At 36.6% G+C, this 20,832-nt stretch overlaps 1 non-coding gene across 1 annotated transcript; it reads right to left on the bottom strand.

The window, feature by feature from the left end:
• Positions 1-9,114: 9,114 nt before the first annotated feature.
• LOC137502955 (5.8S ribosomal RNA) lies at positions 9,115-9,269 on the bottom strand. The gene has a single exon (XR_011018948.1). It is a non-coding gene; the product is annotated as a 5.8S ribosomal RNA (ribosomal RNA).
• Between the last annotated feature and the right edge of the window lie 11,563 nt (positions 9,270-20,832).

Here is a 20,832-nt window from a genome sequence, read left to right as displayed (position 1 = left end):
TGATATCTTAACACAGAGATATTAATAATTACTGTGATTAACATTCATGATAAATACTAAATTACCAACACCATAAAATAAGCAGAGCTACCGAACAATATTCATGAAAGGTATGGCAAAATTTCCACTCTGGAATGCTAATTAAAATAACTTTCCTAGAAGAAATACAATAATATTTAGTTAACATTGACACAATGTGATTCAGAATCAACTCACTGGAAGTTTTAACATGATTTCAGTTTATATCTGAAGATGTATAGCAGGTATATATTGTAATCTATTTTGTGATGAACATCAATAAATGTGAAATATATGAAGACATGTTTTGAATTGTATTGTAGGTAGGAAATATTACATCAAGAAATGATGTTTTAAATGAATGAATATTGTTACTTGGGTAGTAAAATAACTAATAATGGTGGAAGTGAGCAGGACATAAAATACAGACAAGCACAAGCAAGGAAAAAAATATGCTCACTTCGAACACAGATATAGGAAACAGAAAGACATTTTTGAAGACTTTTGTCTGGAGTATGGAAGTGAAATATGGACCATAACAAGCACAGAAAGAAAGAGAATAGAATTTTTTGAAATATGGTGTTACAGAAGAAAGCTGAAGTTGAAGTGGATAGATCGAGTCGTGAATGTTGATATACCGAATCAAATTTTTGAGAGGAGAATGATTTGGTGAAATTTAACAAGAAGAAGAGATATAATGATGGAGCACATCTTAAGGCACCCATGTCTTGTTCAGTTAGCCTTTGAGGGAAGTGTAGGTGCTAAGAACGACAGGGGGAGACCAAGGCACGAGTATGAAAAACAGATGAGAGTAGATGTAGGTTGTCGTAGTTACATAGGAATGAAAAGGTTAGCATAGGATAGGGTGGCATGGATAGCTACATCAAACCAGTCTATGGACTGATGACCCTAACAACAATAGCTATTGACCCCTGATATATACTGTACACCCCCTTTATCTAGATGTCATTAATCCTGATATCCAGTTTACCCAGGCTGATTACAGTATGTAGATAACAGCTCTATTTCTATGTTAAATTTACTCTTAAAGATAATAGTTCTAAGATGAATGATCTTTTAAATTTAAGAGGATTTTATTAACAAAACAAAAATTCTTTCATTCTAGGATGATTATTCTCAAATAATCTTACAGACAAAGACATTATTGTAGCTTGTTCAACTAACTAATGATAATATGATGGTAATGCTGATGATGACACAGATAAAGCCAAAATATGCATATTTCAATCACAACAAAATTAGAACAGAAACATGACAGGACACCGACTGAATACGTGATGGTGAAGCATCTACAAGACCATGAGCATCACTCAAAACTGAAATACAACAAACTCATAAACTTCTTCATAAATTGAAATGATGTACAGTACACTATTTGACGTTGAATTTATACAGTATGTACTGCTTTGCATTTATTGTTAAATTTGGATACCGGTACATGTTTTTCCTTCGTACAATTAACAGTGTTGGAAAAATGTATGAAATATGCAATAAAATGTTCAGAATTGTCCATCATCCAGATAGGACTTGGTCCCATTTGAACTGTATGAAATTTTTAAAATGTCACATAATCACAGGAAATACAGAATTCAGAGCATTTGAGAGGAGGATCCTCCAAAGTATCAACAATTATACTAGCTATTTGCATTACGTCACACCGACACAAATAGGTCTTATGGTGACGATGGGACAGGACAGGACAGGCCTACGAATGGGAAGGAAGCGACCATGGCCTTAATCAAGGTACAGCCCCAGCATTTGCCTGGTGTGAAAATGGGAAAACACGGAAAACCATCTTCAGGGCTCCGACAGTGGGATTCAAACCCACTATCTCCCAGATGCGAGCTCACAGCTGCGTGCCCCTAACTGAATGGCCAACTTGCCCGATCAACAAGTATAGTCCTGTGAAACGCCTAGTTACCAGGGACCAATCCAAGACCCCCACCACCACTACCACTAACTGGACTCAGGCGAAGGTCATCACACCCGTAAAACACTCCTATGCTCGACTTGTAAGGGAAGAGTGCTTCAAGTTATCAAACACATGAAGACCTGTACTCCAGAAATACATGCACAACACAATCACAGCACAGTGTGACGCGCACAGGAAACTGTCGACAGGGGTCGGTGAATCAGTAACTTCCCTCCCAACCTCCACAGCACAGTGTGACGATCCCTGAGTGCAGTTAATGGAGGAGCTGTGGATAGTATGGTCGTGACTTCCACGTTCCTTCAAAGAATTTCTTTGCTCACTGTCGGAAGCAGACTTTCACATGACCTGATGAAGGCCAATGTAATTTGGCAGAAAGCTCGGCTTTATTAAATAAATATATATAAGTGGTTTTAATCCAGTTAACATATTTATTTTAATACAATGAGCCACGAAAACCTATGTTCATTAATTTGTCATAATACTGAATTTAAAGACCAGAAATGAAGTGAATAGGAAGGAAGCCGGCATCAAAGTTCAAACTGCCAGTGGTGTAAAGAAGAGCAGACAATAAAATTGGAGGTGGAGGAAAAGGAAATCACATGGGAAGATAACCAAGAGAAAAAAAAAAAAATTGTATGAAGATAGGAAGATATGGAGAGTGCTTGCATACCACACCCAGGAAACTGGAGTTGGAAAATGATGATGATGATAACTACATAATACAATAGAAGTCAGTACATAATTCCCCTTCAAGATCATAACTTTACATGGCTTTAATGTGAAGAAAGATTGCAAAAACTGTCATATAAGAATATGTTTAATGTGATGCTAGAGAAAACAAAATTCAGTGCATATTACATATACTGTCATACTCCCAGTGAGTCAAATCTTTTTACATTATCAAATAACAAATTATACATATAAATTGCTACATATAATTAGGTCAGCTACACTAGGGTCCTATTAATGGTTTATTATTGTTCATTCATTCTTATTATCATTATACTGCTATGCATACAGCTTGAGGTAAAGCTTTAAGACATACACGTCACGACTTGACAACTACATGTTATTGTACGACACTAATTGTAAGTGCTATTATATTTATCAGAGGAGGGACCTTGATTTGCTGTGTAGTTCTTCTACTGATTGATCTACACTTTGCTATGATATAATCAATGTGATTAAAAATACTCTGCAGAACTGAACTTGTTGAACACACTGTATCATGTAACTAATATTGCTCTTAAAAACAAACAGAACATCAAAATGTACACAAAGTATAATGATATGTGTTCACAGATATGTCACAAAAAGATTACACAATCTACTGCTGTATGGACCTTGATTATAAAATTTTACCTCAGCTGATTTCGAGCTACCTGTCGCAACCACTTGCTAATGTCTTGGTCTCATTTATAGTTGGGACAGTATGGAAGCTGCTGAAGTATAGATGGGTGGGTGAGTTATGGCATTCAGGCCTTCAGAAAGTATCAGAGGTGCTATAGTAAAACTTTCTGACTCAGTCGCAGAAACAATGACCACACATTATGGTCTGATGACTTGAAAACAAGCATTTAAGTAACAAAACCTTACATTTGAGCAACATTCCTAGTTTCATTCTAATTCCCTGCTCTGTCAATCATACCGTTCCAGCATCAGTTATAAGCAGTGGCAAAAAGTGATATTTTTTGTACAGTAGGCTAAGATTTAATGAATCTCAACTGTAACAAACAGCCTTTACTACTAAAAAGGCCATGTTGCTTAACCCATTAGAGGTCGAAACTTCCTTCCCTTCAAGAGGTAATATGTTACTCACACTTTCATAAGAGAGCAGAAGTGTTATTTCGAATTAATAAAAAGAAACGTTCACAGCTCTGTAAGTGCGTATATACTGTAAGTACATTCGTGAGTCCTTAGTGGACATAGGACAGCTGTAGCTGGCCTTTGCTCTCTCTCATACTCAGTTGCCCTCTAGACTTCATGAGCATGTGACTCATTGAAGATAAGACTGTTCTTATGTTTTAATTTGTGATTCTGTCCTTGTTTTACAGTGGCATACAGAACTTTTAGACTGAGAGGTTTCCAACTTTGCCATAACTTCGTATTGTTTTAGATTCATCATGTCTCACTTGTTTTTATATATTCCTTCTCATTGGTTTTAATGACACTCTTTTAACATTTTTTGTCACTGAAGATGGCTCAAAATGAGCCGAAACATATTTGATTAAAAATCACCTCATCAAAAGATGGACACGTGTACTGAACAGGAGGACATAATAAAAACTTTTCTTTTGTAAAGTGAAAACCAGAATGATACTAACATCTTGTAACCTTGAGATGTGTCGTGTTTTACAATCAGTATCTAAAGAATACACCACTAGCAGTAAAAAACCTGGGTTGCTGTGAGCAGGTATTGTATTTCTCTATGATAACAGTCTACCTAGGAGTTTGCATTTCCAGTAAGTGTAAATTATGAAGATAAAATTAAAAGAAGAATAGGTATGGCTAAGATATTTACCATCATGTAGGTTGGATAAGGAGATCAGCACAAGGGTACAAGTCGGAAATATATTCTACCAGAATGTAAGGAAGTTGGTGTGGAACAGAGAAGTTCCTATGAAATGTAAAGAGACAATGTACAAGATGTGCTATACCCCTATATTAACGTATGCTTCAGAGACTTGGACATTGACAGCAAGAGATGAGAGTAAAATTCAGGCCAATGAGATGAAGTTCCTGAGGAGTATGGTAGGGAAGACAAGGAGAGACAGAGTAAGAAATGTTGAGGTCAGAAAACGGTGAGGGGTAGAAAACTGAGTGACAGGACGGAGAAAAATATACTGAGATTGTTTGGACATGTTATGAGGATGGAAGAGGGAAGGATATCAAAACAAGTGTTGGAGGCTAAGAAAGCAGGAAAGAGGGCTAAAGGGAGGCTCAGAGAAAGATGGATGGACTCTGTCAAGAACAGTTTAAGAAAAAGAAGACTGGACTGGAATACAATTACTGAAGAGGAGTGGTGGAAAGAGAGGCAACGGTGGAGAAGTACCATCAACACTCTGACCTGGCAGGAGCTGGAGAAAATGAAACTGATGATGAATGGCTAAGAATGCACAGTCTGGTCTAACAAAAACATGTAAATGTTGCATGCTGTAGGAGAATCGAAGCTTTCAAGATGACATGCTATCAAAGAATGCTATGAAGTGGTAGTAGGTGTCTTTGTTAAAGGCAATATTAGGACAGCATTGTCCTCTCTTACATTTAACCACTCAATATGAAATGTACTACAAATACAAGGTTGGGAGTTCTGGCACTCAGTGCCTTGTGTGGACTTGGTGCCTGCGCTAAGCTCGCCATCAGTATGGATACATGGGGGAAGCCTGAGGTGACCAGGTAGGCTAAGGAAAAGTGAACCGAAGTAAGAAGGATGATGTTGAGGAGTAAGCTCGTAAGGAAGAAGTAAAAGGGAAGTTGAGCATTTATGAGTGTTTACTGTAAGATATTTTGTGTTTTTTCATCATTTAGATGAAAACAGAACAGGTCTGTCATAATTCAAATTGAATACAACCTGTATTTTGGAAAGTCTCATTGTTTTGGCACCCAATAATAATGAGTATCCTCTTTGCCTTAGAAGCATTCGAAAGAAAAAACTGGAAATGAAAGAGCTCGAAGTATTACTCACGGCAAATCTCAGGTTGATAAGACAAAATTCTTTAATAACGGTAAGTTAAGAGGCATTTCATTGAATATTCTTTATCCACTTGTGTAACAAGCATCAACATTCCACCAATCTTCTTTTTCTTCCTAGTAAATATCCTGCGTGTGTGCAGGGTCCGTTCGTAGGCTAGCCTTCACTCGATCCAAGGCAATGTCAAGGCAGACGCTCATTGGATGCATGCATTCAGTGTGCTGGTCAAACCACAGCTTTTTTTAGGCCAAATGTGTGGTTTTCGACCATCAGGTGACTTTGCAACATTCCACCAACACCTTCAGTAAATTAAATAACACCAATCTGCACTCTACATTGAACCATGACTGTTTGTCAGCTTTAAAAGCACTTCAACTGAGAATTAATTTCCAAAATCAAACAATGAATGTATTCACAGAATGCAAAGCTATATGTGAAAAATTTGTGTGAAAATATAGAGTAGTCTTTCTTTTTTTAGTGTGGGGAAAGTATCTATTTCAAAGAAAAACTAATGATGTTTTAGTGTGTATTAAATGTGAAGATTTGAAAGTGACACCTTATATGTGTTTAAAACATAGGCAATGAAAAAAAATGCACTGAATTAGAATAACATTAACTTTGATCATGGATCAAAGTTTATTATTTTCATGTTCCGTATTGATGACAATATAATTATTGTAGATAAACGAGGTAATCCACCTAATCAATATAATATAAAATTAGTATTTCAATTTATTTTAATCGTGGCTGATGAAGGCCTAATATTAATAGGCCAAAACTAGTGTCATAATTAAAATAAATTGAAGTACTAATTTTATATCATATTGATTAGGTAGATTACCTCATTTATCTACAATAATTTGATCATGGATGTTGCTTCAAGTATGGCACATAACTTAATATATTATACAGGACGATTTAAGAGACCCAAACCTTTGTAAAACCAGATAGGGTCATCAATATCATAAGCAGCCCTGTGTAAGAAATTTGTTAGGGCTGGGTGTGAGCATAACTTATGATCAAGGTCCATTGTAACAGCACACTTCTATTTCAACATTCAACACAGATGGCTGTTTAATGCTTAATGAGTTGGTATACAATGAATATAAACAAACAGTGCATTATGTCTGGAGTAACATATTTTCTGATAAACATTGTTTTTGAAAGCTTGGAATCATAATGTCCCAGTATAAACTTGCATAATTTTGCAACACAGCCATTTTTTTCTCCACTTTCACTGGTTTTCATGCAAAAACAATGGAGGGGCTTGAGGAAAAAGAAAAAAATAAAGAAACAAGAGCTAACCCTCACTCTAACATAGTTAGACAAAGTGGTACATTATAAACTTACAAATATGGACACGAGCTCTTTACACCTAACTTCATCACTGAAACTTGATTGTCAAATCTAAATATTTATTTTTATATCTATGTGAGCGAAAGAAAAAACATAAACGAGGTTCACCTTTTCTTTTCAAGCCCTTCAATTGATATTTACAGCAAAAAATCAACCATCCTTGACATAACTGAAGAATGAAATAATAAAACAATCACTTGAACAAAAAAAAATTCTTAATATTTAATAACATTAACTTGTTAGCAAACATAATTATTATGTATGCATAGCATGAGAAGAGTTGGGTTCATTTTCTTAATATACATAACATATGTTGTGTATTATAATTATTAATATTATTATTGACTTAAAATTGACACAGTCCCTTCTGTTATAATTGGTCCATACATATTCCACCAATCTAATTATATACATGTAAGAATATCATGAGGAGGAGGGGGGGATGAGAGCGAACTACAATGGTGAGATTAAATAGTTAATGGTGAGTTCATATTTAGAGATTGAGTTAATGTCATATATATTTTTCAAAACTTCAATATTTCTTTACCCACAGTATCATATGACTAAAAAAATGGACGAAAACTTTCAAAACCTTGTTGAAAATTGGTGTTTTGAACCAACTTTCTCACCTGATAAAATTTTATGAAATGAATGAAAAATTTGTACAATACTGTTAATGTTTTTTAAAATTTATTGCGAGCACTAAACCCTTTCTAATGAACTGGAAAGTGCCTTAGGGAGAATTGCTGAGGATCGAGAGGCATAACACTGTAAACAAGATGCTGGCGAGTGCCCTTCGAACTAAAGGACAAGAGGCTCACGAGGAGATCCATTGTCGTGCTAATCATGAGAGTACTGATCAAGTCGGCATAATCACGGTTAACTGACCAAAAGCTGAAGTGGAATTTATTGACTCTATCATCAATTTCGAAATCTCAAGTACTCAATCAGTGGAGGTTGGCAAGGAGAAAAGGGAGATTTATGAACCTACTACAAACCCATAATGTTTGGATAAGTGCAACCCACATTGCATTTAAGTGGTACAATTCCAAAAGGCTTTGTTGATTAGAGAGGAACTTACAGATTGCAAAACAGGTCGTAGAGCAAGTTGGTGTCAGCTGTCATGTTCTTCAGATGTTTTGAGACTTTGTTTCCAGGAAGACAGATATTGCTAGGCTGCTGCTAGACAGACAGACGCCATGTGCCTGGTGGACACATTCCTTAGCTTGGCAATCGTGTCAGCTATGGACTGCACCAATCAAGCCTACAATTTTATGAAATAGATACCTGACAACTTGTTGTGGCACAAGGTTTTGACAAACACAAATGTGTCAACCAGCTGAATTGCCTGAGATATTTTGTAACCTGTAGACTCCTCTTGTCAAGTTTTAAAACATGATTCTTGTGTTATTATCAGTGGGGTGCCTGGAACTGTGTAACTAATCATTCAGACCAAGAATGCCAACATCACATATAGCTCTGAAACCTCTAATCCAACCAGCAGAGATGTTAGCAAGCTTCAAACAGTGGAAATGAAATATCTAAGAACAAGGGTACAAGAAAGAACAAGATTCATAATCAAGAAATTCATCAGCATGCCCAAGTTAAACGAAAGTGGTTGGCAACTTAAAACAGTTGGATCTACAAAAAACTGTGCAAAAGTGTCTGGAAATTGTGGCTGAAGGCAAAAGACCCAGGGGTAGATCACAGAAGAGATGACTTGATTAGATCACAACTTTTATTATAATATGGGTCCACCTTATTCAATACATAAAAATTGTTGCTTAGATGTAATTACAACATATATTTCAATCAGAACTAGTTTCGATGCCCCTCTGCGTCATCATCAGCTGATATAAGTTCGTCGAAAACTTGACAATCATATAAGTTTATCTACGTCAAATTGATCACAACCAGCAGACACAAAGACGCTGCGCGGACCAACCCTCCCGTCTCACACACTCTCAGTGGTGGTGTCGACCGGTCCAGCTCCACCGGGGTGAAGCTCTTTTCAGGAGACGCGGCGGCGGCCGTGGCCGCACGAACCGCGACGCTCCCACCCTCCGAACGCAATGTCGCGTTCAGTTTTAGCAACCGACCCTCAGCCAGGCGTGGTCCGGGAACGGAATCCATGGACCGCAATGTGCGTTCGAAATGTCGATGTTCATGTATCCTGCAGTTCACATGTCGACGCGCAATTTGCTGCGTTCTTCATCGACCCACGAGCCGAGTGATCCACCGTTCAGGGTTGTTTTTTTCATTTTTCGATCGTTCTCTCCACGGTGAGTGGAGGAGAAGCAATCATTTTCATGGGTTTCTCGTCACAGAGCTAAGAAGTGTTTCGAGCATGGGCGTGGCGTTCATTTAAAACCTTCCCGCCGGGCCGAGGCCGCGACGGGTACCCTCCACTGAGCGAGGAGGTAGGTACCCAATGCCGAACGTCTGCGTGGTGGGAGACGCGGACCGCGACACTCCCCCTGTCGGCGACGGCCGGGGCCGCCGCTTACACAGTACGAACAGGACTCGCCTGAGCTCGCAACAGCGGGCTCGGCAGGAGTCTCGCTCCTCGAAGGAGCCTCGCCGGAGGAGAGGACCGCGCGGGGCCGTCCGACTCCTCCTTCTCGAAATGTTTTTTTGTTAAAAACAATTTCGGTAATGATCCTTCCGCAGGTTCACCTACGGAAACCTTGTTACGACTTTTACTTCCTCTAAATAATCAAGTTTGGTCATCTTTCCAGACACATCGGAAACTGCGCGAAGCAGATCCCGCGCACCGGTCCGAAGACCTCACTAAATCATTCAATCGGTAGTAGCGACGGGCGGTGTGTACAAAGGGCAGGGACGTAATCAACGCGAGCTTATGACTCGCGCTTACTGGGAATTCCTCGTTCATGGGGAACAATTGCAAGCCCCAATCCCTAGCACGAAGGAGGTTCAACGGGTTGCCCGGTCCTTTCGGACTAGGAGGACACGCTGATTCCTTCAGTGTAGCGCGCGTGCGGCCCAGAACATCTAAGGGCATCACAGACCTGTTATTGCTCAATCTCGTGCGGCTAGAAGCCGCCTGTCCCTCTAAGAAGATGTGTTGTCGCCGGTAGCACGAACGGATACCGGATGCGACTATTTAGCAGGCTAGAGTCTCGTTCGTTATCGGAATTAACCAGACAAATCGCTCCACCAACATGAAACTGTGTTAAAATTATACTGTCTCTAAGTCCATATTTTCTACAAGTCTAAGACTTGTGAGTCTTATGCCATAAACTGATAAAAACATATGCAAACCAGTTTGCTCACTTATGAAATAACATGGATTTAAAAGAACAACAACTTAAAAATAAAATAGTCTTGAAGTATTATGTGCTTAAATTATCGCACTTCTTAAAACTTGACGTAGAATCGTAGTAGAAATAATTCAATAAAAACTTCAGTGTCGCTTTAATGGAACAAACCTAGTGAGGTGGAAGCGAGCAATAAGTCCTTTGAGATGTTATCAAGGACAACGTTCCCAGGTATGCATTGAACTGGGAACATTGTCCTTGATAACATCTCAAAGGACTTATTGCTCATTTCCACCTCACTAGGTTTGCTCCATTAAAGCAACAGTGAAGTTTTTATTGAATTATTTCTACTATGATTCTACGTTGAGTTTTAAGAAGTGCGATAAATTAAGCACATAGTACTTCAAGACTATTTTATTTTTAAGTTTTTGTTCTTTTAAATCCACGTTATTTCATAAGTGGGCAAACCGGTTTGCATATGTTTTTTATCAGTTTATGGCATAAGTCTTAGACTTGTAGAAAATATGGACTTAGAGACAGTATAATTTTAACACAGTTTCATGTTGTTAATATGGTTTTAAATTGTGATCAATATGACGTAGATAAACTTGATTGTCAAGTTTTCCACAAACTCATATCAGCTGATGATGACGCAGAGAGGTGTCAAAACTACTGTAGTTTTGATTGAAATACATGTTGTAATTACATCTAAGCAACAATTTTTATGTATTGAATAAGGTGGACCCAAATTATAATAAAAGTTGTAATCTTGGTTCAATACAGACAAACAATGAAGTTTATTAATTTAATTGATTAGATCAAGCAAGAGGTGGAGGAATGAAAGTTGGAGTGGCAGCAGATCGCTCAGAAGAAACTTACCTAGACAGACACAGTTGGGGGCACTTGTATACTGCTCTGAGAAAATGAAGATGGTTCACGAGGAGGATGGCGATGATTCAGTTAGGTGTCTACAGAGACTTGAAATAGGTACTGTACTGGCATTTACTTGGAATGTAATTGGAAAAATTGCATTCAGGATGGCTGCTGTCAAATGTTGAGGTTTAAAAGTGGAGAAGTTTGAACTGCTTGGCTGTAAAGGTGGGTATTTATACTGCTATGGGACAGATGTATATTTCTTAGGATCATCAAAGGATAACAATTAAACTATGATGATGATTGTTGCTTGAATGGAACAAATAAGGTCATCAGCAACTCAAAAATTAAATTATATTTACAAGCATAATTACTTCCTTTTCACATTGCATAACAGTTCTAGAATAAATATGCTCCCAAAACTACAGAAAAATTAATGCATAAAGTAATGCTTATTTTCAAAAGAATTTTTAGAATTTCTTGCAGAATTAGGATAGTGTTGAGGAATTCCACAGTTAGAATACTTTACTTACAATGAGCAATCCAAGTATGGCACCTATAATGTTAGTAAGGGCTAATAGATGCATGTTCTCACCTCACTGGCAAAAGGAATTTATGATAATTATCTACTGGGTTACTGTTATATAGACAATTTAAATTATATTTGTTAATAACATTGTTAATGAATAAAAATTCTGAAACTAAGGTATATCTTCAAGATAAACTCACTTTTTATATGATTCTGTTAATCAATTTTTCAAATACTTACATGTATATGGACACTAGATGGCATCTAACATTCTTGCAATGAAATTTTACTGTGAAGAGAACAACACATAGCTAAATCTCTGAAAATCTAACAGCATGACTCTTAATGACAAGGTTATTCCACTTTAAGATGAAATTGTACTACTGTGGTTATGACAAGCTGTGTTCAAAGATTCACTGCTTATTATGAGCATGTACGTAGAGTAGATTACAGTGAATCCCAGTTCTTGTAGCTACAAAATAAATGACATGGCTTGAGGAGAAATTATACAACTCCTCTATTTAACATAGAATTTTAATTCAACAACATTAAAGCATGTCTTGTTAGTTAATGAAGATGGATGAGGAGATGTTTAGAAGAAATTAAAATAAAAAAATGCCCTTCTTTTAGGGAATAAACAGCCCATAACAAATCAGTAGTTCAAGGAAATAATTAAATCCTTACACACTTGGAGTGGCCTACTCAGTCCCCTGATTTTAATCCACAGAATTATCACCCTCATCTCTTCTTCCTCCTCAGCATTTTCCCATTGATTCAGAGCTTTCTTTCTTCCTTTCTTTCTTTCTCTTTTCTCAACGGGGTAGCTTAAAGAGTTTCTCCCCCTTATTTCCTATACTTCAAAAAAGTCATAATCTTCTTGAAGACATGCTCACTTCAACATTGGTTCTATCCAGGATTTACATAATATATTTTACTAACATAGCTCAAAGTAATCTTACTATTTATGTCACATTTATCTGAATACGTCTTATTATTTCCTCCTCAACACCATGTCATTTACATTTATCTACATTTAATGCAGACAAATCAATTCATATTCCTGAATACTTTCTTTTACCTTGCACATTTTGACAGTTAATTAAAATTAATATATTTACATTATTTGTAATATTATGACGGAACATGGATTGACAAGATTTAAAACCACTTATTTTTAAAATTAGATCATAACAAAATTGATTCAATTTCTTAAACTGTGACTTCAAGAGCTTTTCATTTACAAGAAAGACACTGCTTCAATTCCCTAATGGAAAGAATAAGATCAGTTAATTTCTTAGCATTAGTGCGAGGAGACAACTTCAAGCAATTACATATCACAGCTAAAATTATAGAAACCTTATTAATTACTTTTTTAAAGTCGCTAACTTACTTATACAATGTCATAAACAATACGATTCACATCTTCAAATAACGGATAACATTATACAATAGGTTCAGGCAGGTAATTCGTTAATGTAATGGTTTATAATAGTATTGTCACACATGTAATATAGCTGCCAGAGAGAGGATGCTGAAGTTCTGGGCTGTGAGGAAGGCTTCCAGAAACATGTAATTGTTATCTAACGTGGTCTCTAATGGCCGTAAACGAATATATATATATATATATTATGCCCCACAGAGCAAATTGACAAATTAATTTACAATGTTTATTTGCCTACCTATTCAAAGTAAATTTGATTTTATAATGTGCTGACTAGCAGAAATTCACAATATAAGATGGAAGTCATTTCATAAGTCATGGCAACCGGGTATCTTCCAAGCATGTGGGAACACGCCAAGTCCAGTATATATGATTGAAAACTGTGCCATTTTCTACTGAATGCCACCAACTGATGGGGTTCGTCTGTACTGGTGGTTAGTTAGCAAAGCAAGGAAAAGTCTGTGAGCTATAGTTGCCACGTCCATTCCATACCCAGCCTTGGTGTTCGAGTGGAACACTTGCATTTTTGCCTTAATGCACTTGAAAGCTATTAATGGCACATGTCTGGGCTTCTAGTGGCAGGTTGTTGCCAAACTGGATTTTGACTGTTCACTTTTGCAGAAAGACAACTGTTTAAAGACACATTTAAAAAATTGGGCTTCCACATTAAATTTAGACAGTTACATAAAATCCTAAAAAGGCTAAAGAGAACTAAAACCCGACCTTCATTTGGCCACCTCGCTCTTTAGCCTTTGGAGTTGCCAGGACTAATGAATCAACCCTCATCTTTCTTTTTTGCTTTAGTTGGACAACAATGAATGTTACAATTTTTAAACAAATGTTGCACTGACTGTTAATTTTATTCTTCTCCACTAGTATGACTGTTACTTAATTTCTTGTCATATCCATTTCTTTATGATCACAGACTTGAGAAATAGACATACTTTTATTTCTTTTTAAAAACCACTGCATTTTAAAACATGCTGCACTTAGAGAGAGGATAAAGTTGACTTGGCAAGACTGTGCAAAAATTCTAAACACAGATCAATAAGAAAATTCCTGCCTGAAAATATAATTATGAATCCATTAAAAAAAGACTTTAGATATTATCTAATTACACATACAAACTATACAATTATTAGGTTAAACAAGAATACATCTGAGAAAATAATAGTTGTAACACAAAAAAAGTTTAAAACAGTACAAGATTTCTCTTATCTATTCATATATTCATTGGACAACAGTGTACGCACACTGGGCAAGGCAGTTGATGCACGCATATTTGGAGATGGAGAGATGTAAGGCAATGATGAATATAAATTGTTAGTAAATGATTGCAATCATAGAGAATTATTTGTATCAAATTGAAGAAAAACATTCTACAGTGAAATCCCAATCTGTATAAATAAAACAGTTATGACTGTATGTCCATTTGATATTTTTCAGTGCTTCAGATTCTTTTTATAAGTTTCAGACCTTTTGTAATTAAATGACAATAAAAAGTTTAGCATATGTATGTAATGTATGTGAGCTGCTTCTCTATGTTCTTGTGAATTCCGTCAGCATGTAATTTCCAAAGCACCCTTAAACTGTTCTACGAGCAATTTCCTTTACACTTGACTTTCAAGATTTACACCCATGCGTATATTAGGCTCTGCTTTATATGAAACTTATTCGGACTTGTTATGCAAACCACTTTTGCAGTGGGGCTCATATTAGACTGTAATTATGCGAATTTCCCCAAGCCATTTCAAAGTTGATAATTACTATCTTGTGCTTTGTTTTGGACCTAAATATTGAACGTTGAGCAAAGACTTTGAGCAACTCAAAGAAGAATAATTGTAATGTCATTTCCCTTTGATTGATACAGAAAATGGAGTTGTTGTATCGATTTTCTCCTATATTCCTACCTTCAATGTCACTGTAATTTGGATCGCATTATATAGGTCTTCTAAAAAAATTTAGGATTGTTTCTGATGCTGGTCATGTTGTTAGTAGGTTTTTATCCCTGTTAATGTTTGGAGTTGCTACACCAGTTTGTTACCTTTTTTTAAAAATTGCTGTAAGCACTGGAGTAATCTTTTTATTCTTCAGTATTGAAAAAAAAAAAAAAAAAAAAAAAAAAGGACCTAACTGAGCATTGGAATATATGCATAGTAACAAACTTTTCGGTATGGTTTATTATTCATAAGTAATAAATTTTGTATTATTCCGTATTGAAGAGCAATATAATGTAAAACAAGATCTAAAAGGTTAGTTAAGGGAAGACGTAAATTATAATAGATAAAATTTATAAAATAAGAGTATGTTCTTGACATTCACTGTAAGACAAGTATAGAGTTGAACGATAATTTTTTCATTCATTTCACTTCTTAAAAGATTAGGTTAAACACTTACAATATTAACACGTGGAGAATCTTAGTCTGCCTCTGTGGTGTAGTGGTTAGTGTGATTAACTGTCACCCCCGGAGGCCCGAGTTCTATTTATGGCTCTGCCACGAAATTTGAAAAGTGGTACGAGGGCTGGAACGGGGTCCACTCAGCCTCGGGAGGTCAAATGAATAGAGGTGGGTTCGATTCCCACCTCAGCCATCCTGGAAGTGGTTTTCCATGGTTTCCCACTTCTTCTCCAGGCAAATGCCGGGATGGAACCTAACTTAAGGCCACAACCGCTTCCTTCCCTCTTCCTTGTCTATCCCTTCCAATCTTCCCCTCCCCCCACAAGGCACCTGTTCAGCATAGCAGGTGAGGCCGCCTGGGTGAGGTACTGGTCACTCTCCCCAGTTGTATCCCCGACTCAATGTCTCACGCTCCAGGACACTGCCCTTGTGACGGTAGAGGTGGGATCCCTCACTGAGTCCGAGGGAAAAACCAACCCCTGGAGGGTAAACAGATTAAGAAAGAAGAAAGAAAGAAGAAGAATCATTATGTTTTCTTCTAATTTGAAGAATGCACTTCTTAAACATTTAAAATATTAACACTCAGATTAAGAAAGAAGAAAGAAAGAAGAAGAATCATTATGTTTTCTTCTAATTTGAAGAATGCACTTCTTAAACATTTAAAATATTAACACTTGAAGAATCTTCTTGAATTCAGTTCAACTGAAAGAAGTGTGAACAGAACCATGCTGATGGGAAAGGATTGTTATATACATTATATTGGTTTATTATTCTTATTCAGTGTTAATTTTCAATCCTTCAGTAACTATGTGGCAATTCTCCTTTTACCTTGTTCGCAGAGGGATACAAATTACACTCATTTTATTTCCTGTCCTTGATCCACAATCACCTCCTCGGTGCCCTCTTCCTTCCAAATACATTTAGCTCTCTGCTCTTATCTCTTCATTGTCAAAACCTCATCATTGTGTGAGCCTGTACGGCTAAATATAGAAGAGATTAGCCGGTAGCCCAAAAATAAAAGTGGTTTGACAAAGGAGAATTGTTACAATGCTAAAAAGATATTCCATCTATTCAATACAATAATATTGTTGCACAAATTAATGTAGCAACATGTTTAATATGTTAAGGGACCGGTTTCGACATATGTCCATGTCATCATCGGCTGATACAAAAATGGCAAGAAGTCAACACAATTGTAACACTTATGACATTTTTCTTGAAGAATTAAAAATAGAAGTTCATGTAGCACTTTTAAGTAAAGATAATTTTTTGTAGATATCTTAGGTTCTTGAGCACTCTTGCTGTAGATCTTGATGCAGTATAATTCACAATTGTTGTTATTCAAGGAATAAAATTTGTTGCTAGGTAACAAATGATATGATTTTGTTTTAGTACTTCAAAAGGTGGATAGTGGTATATATAAAAATTCTTAGAATATGAGACTATCAGTACTGATATGGATTTTATGAGATCTAAGAAAAAGAAAATAAATTAAAAATAAGAAATAGAAAAGTGAAAATGGTAAGGTAAGTAATATTATGAGGCTCACTTTAATTTAGCCTTGTTATGAAGTACAAGAGGAAGAAAGAACCGAGAATTGAACATAGGTAGGGGATAGGAGGGGGTAAAGGAGTAAGGGGAGTAGTTTAAGGTGGGTCAGGGGGGTGTTGTGGTAAGGGCAAGTAGCGCGACAATATTATTGTATTGAATAGGTGGAACATCTTTCTCTTTTTAGCATTGTAATTATTAGTTCAATACGGATCAGTGATGAAGTTTTTAACTTTAAAGGACAATTGTACTGACAAACAGTTAACAGGGACAGAATCTGGAAAATATTGTTTACTATAGCATTCATAACAGATATGTCCGACTCGTTGGCTGAATGGTCAGCGTACTGGCCTTCGGTTCGGAGGGTCCCGGGTTCGATTCCCGGCCAGGTCAGGGATTTTAACCTTCATTGGTTAATTCCAATGGCCCGGGGACTGGGTGTTTGTCCTGTCCCCAACATCCCTGCAACTCACACACCACACACAAACACTATCCTCCACCACAATTACACACAGTGTCCTACTCATGGCAGATGCCGCCTAGAAATAGCCACAAGAAATTAAATAACAGATATTATCATCATTATTGTTATTATAATAATAGTAATAATAAGGGAGATATGTTTATTACCTTTGATTTCAAAGTTTTCTTTCAAAACCAATTTGCTTTAAAACTAATCATAAAGTGAGCAAGCGGAATGCCACATATCGAAAAGTGCTTAATGGAAGAGAGAAATTATTTTTGGTGTCTTACGATGAATATGATCAAAATAGCAGGTCTGTGGTTAAAAGAAACACTAAATACATAAGTGAATAAATAACTGTATAGTCAGTTGTAATACAGAAATTGAGATTTCACTGTATTATTTAACAAGCATGGTCCATAATTGTTATAAGTATTATGAGAGATTGCAAAGATAATATCTATACAAAGATTACACTGGAATTAAATGTCTGTCCAAACAAGCTTAAAAAAAAAAACATTCACATACATACTTTTCCATGATCATTTTCACAAAAATGTGGTGTTAGTCTTCCTAGCCTATTTACAAAAATTATTTGAAAATACATTGCACTGAGGCTAACTTATCAGAATCAGAATTTTGAGACACCCTATGTACATAGGTCCTGATATGTCCGTATATAAAGGTCGACACTTTACAAAGAAAATATAATATGTCCTCCTAGTACACATAGTACACGTCTCCATCACTGCTTGCTTGACTATATTTCGCTGTTATCTCTTGAAGGTATAAATAAATCTACATTAAGAAGAGTATGAAAATGTCTATAGATGTGCTTATTCCAAGAGGGAGCACACACCTTCAACGTCTATAGACGTTTTCACCAGTCAATGTGTTAATAATGGAGATGAAAATGTATATCCACAACCTGTTTCCAGTCATTTGACTGGGTCAGGAATGGAATGAATGAACCCCCGATCTAGCAGCGAGGATAGGAATTGTGTTGGCTGCTGAAGCCTGTCGCACTCCTTTGGGGCAATGATTTATGACTGACAGATGAAATGAAATGATATTGGAAATTGTTGCTGGAATGAAGATGACAGGGAAAACTGAAGTACCCAGAGAAAAACTTGTCCCACCTCTGCTTTATCCAGCACAAATCTACATGGGGTAACCAGGATTTGAACCACGGAACCCAGCAGTGAGGGGCCGGTGTGCTGGCATCTGAGCCAGGAGGAATAATGTAGATTCTAAAACACTTTTTTTTTTTCTTTCTTTTTGGGAACTGTACAGATCTTATTGACCAGCATTACAGTATTAAATTAGGCAAATTCAGTGGTATGCTTGGTTTTAACCTATAAGCAAGCATTTCTCTGGGAATAAATCTTCAAAATTAAAATTTTCCAAATATGATGCATATATTGGATGTTACGCAGATGTGTTGCTTCCATCAACCTCACTATACAAGCAGTTTACATACTCTCTTTCATCAGCAGGACTTGTTGAATGCTAAAACGTTCCCACGTTGTCATGAATCACAAGAACCAATATACGCAAATAATCCCCTAATATTTTTTTCAAAATTTGGCGGCAAAACGTTGTGTGCTGCACATATTATATGTGCTGAGGTTGGTACAGTGCTCCTGACAAATACAGATCTGGAAGTTATAATTTTTCACCCACACTGTTCGCATCTTTGTTCCTGCTATAAGCAAAATGCTCGTCACATACATATTGCATCATTTTCAGGGCACCAGTTTAAGTACAAGCATGTGTGTAGGGTGGCTGGTGTGAGAGTTCTCGTTACAGGTTGTTCATGGCTACAGAAAATTACTGAAGAGACAGAGCAAATTGGTAATCATGCTGTGAGAAGAAAGTATGAATAGGACAAGAGTTGTATACATGATTGGATGAAAAATAAACCTTGTCTTGAACAGACAAAAAATAACCAACCACCATGCGTTTAATGGACAGAAAGCAAAGTTTCCAGAAATCTGAAAAAGGATATGCAAATACGTGCCAGAAAAGAGACAGTCACAAGTGAAATGTGTCCGCTGAAAGCTATAACAAAAGCAAGGGAGTTAAACATTATAATCTGCAAGGCTAGCTGCGGATGGGTCACGCATGTTTCTGAACAAAATAACTTTATTTCTAATTTTTTTAGAAGTAGCATTGCACATCATCTCCCAGCCAATTATGAAGAAAAGATAATTAATTTTCAGAGATTTCTTATCGGTTTGCACCAGATATATATATATATATATATTTTTTACTCTTGTACATTGGTAATGCAGACCAGGAATATATTCTGAAATGCTGCTTGACTGTATTAACAAAGAGAACACTGTGAGAAGTTGCATAATAATCATTTGTAATTTATTGCACTGTAGTATTTTATAGTTTTCAATAAAAATATTTAACAAAGCTATCGAAATACAAAAATAAAACAAAAATCCCTTTCTAAAATAAGAGTGCAAGGAATTCGATGGCAATTTATACACATACATTCATTTTCCTGGCATATTTCGAACAAACTAATATTGCACAATTTTTCTCTAACTCCCTCTCCTGTTTTCTACAGTCAGAACAAATGTGACCTTGTTGTCGTTGGTTGCAACTCGTATCCGAGTAAACATATTCATCATCAGTTTACATTTTCACACTCACAATGCTTTGTGAGTATGCTTCACATGATTTAGTAGCCCAATCTTGGCATGAAACATACATCCACACAAATCGCCTGGAACGGCTGGGGGAGGGTGGCGTTGAGCTTGACGGAGTTTCCATGCTTGTCGTTTATCCTCTTCACGTTGTTGTCATTTGTCTTCAAACACCATAACTGATGTAGAAACAGTGTGGCATCAAAGTGTACAATTCTCATCAAGCGTATCCCAGGACTGAATGTTGGATCCAGCTCCTTTTCATAGTATGCTTTAGCTGATCCTTGAAAAGCCTCAATGGGGCTCTTCTTCTTCAGAAATGTGACTTAATTGTGGAATATATCATACGATGTTTACGTCCAATGAAGTGACACATCAAACTGCAGTCGTCTCCAATTGAGTGGAAAACACTACCTGGTTATCAGTACATCATGACTCATACCTACCCTCCACAACGTCCTACTGCTGAGTAACATCCAACAAACGCACCACATTTGGTTTGGTTTGATTTGATTTGCTTCTAAAGGAATGACTGTATGTTAATGAATTTACCCAACACTGGTGTGCTGGTGGATAAAACCAGTATAGTTCCATTTTTCATGCAGAAAATCACCAACACTGT

This window comes from Anabrus simplex, chromosome 13, assembly GCF_040414725.1.
Source record: "Anabrus simplex isolate iqAnaSimp1 chromosome 13, ASM4041472v1, whole genome shotgun sequence".
In the NCBI taxonomy this organism is placed as follows: domain Eukaryota; kingdom Metazoa; phylum Arthropoda; class Insecta; order Orthoptera; family Tettigoniidae; genus Anabrus; species Anabrus simplex.
This window is presented reverse-complemented; position numbering and strand designations above follow the sequence as displayed.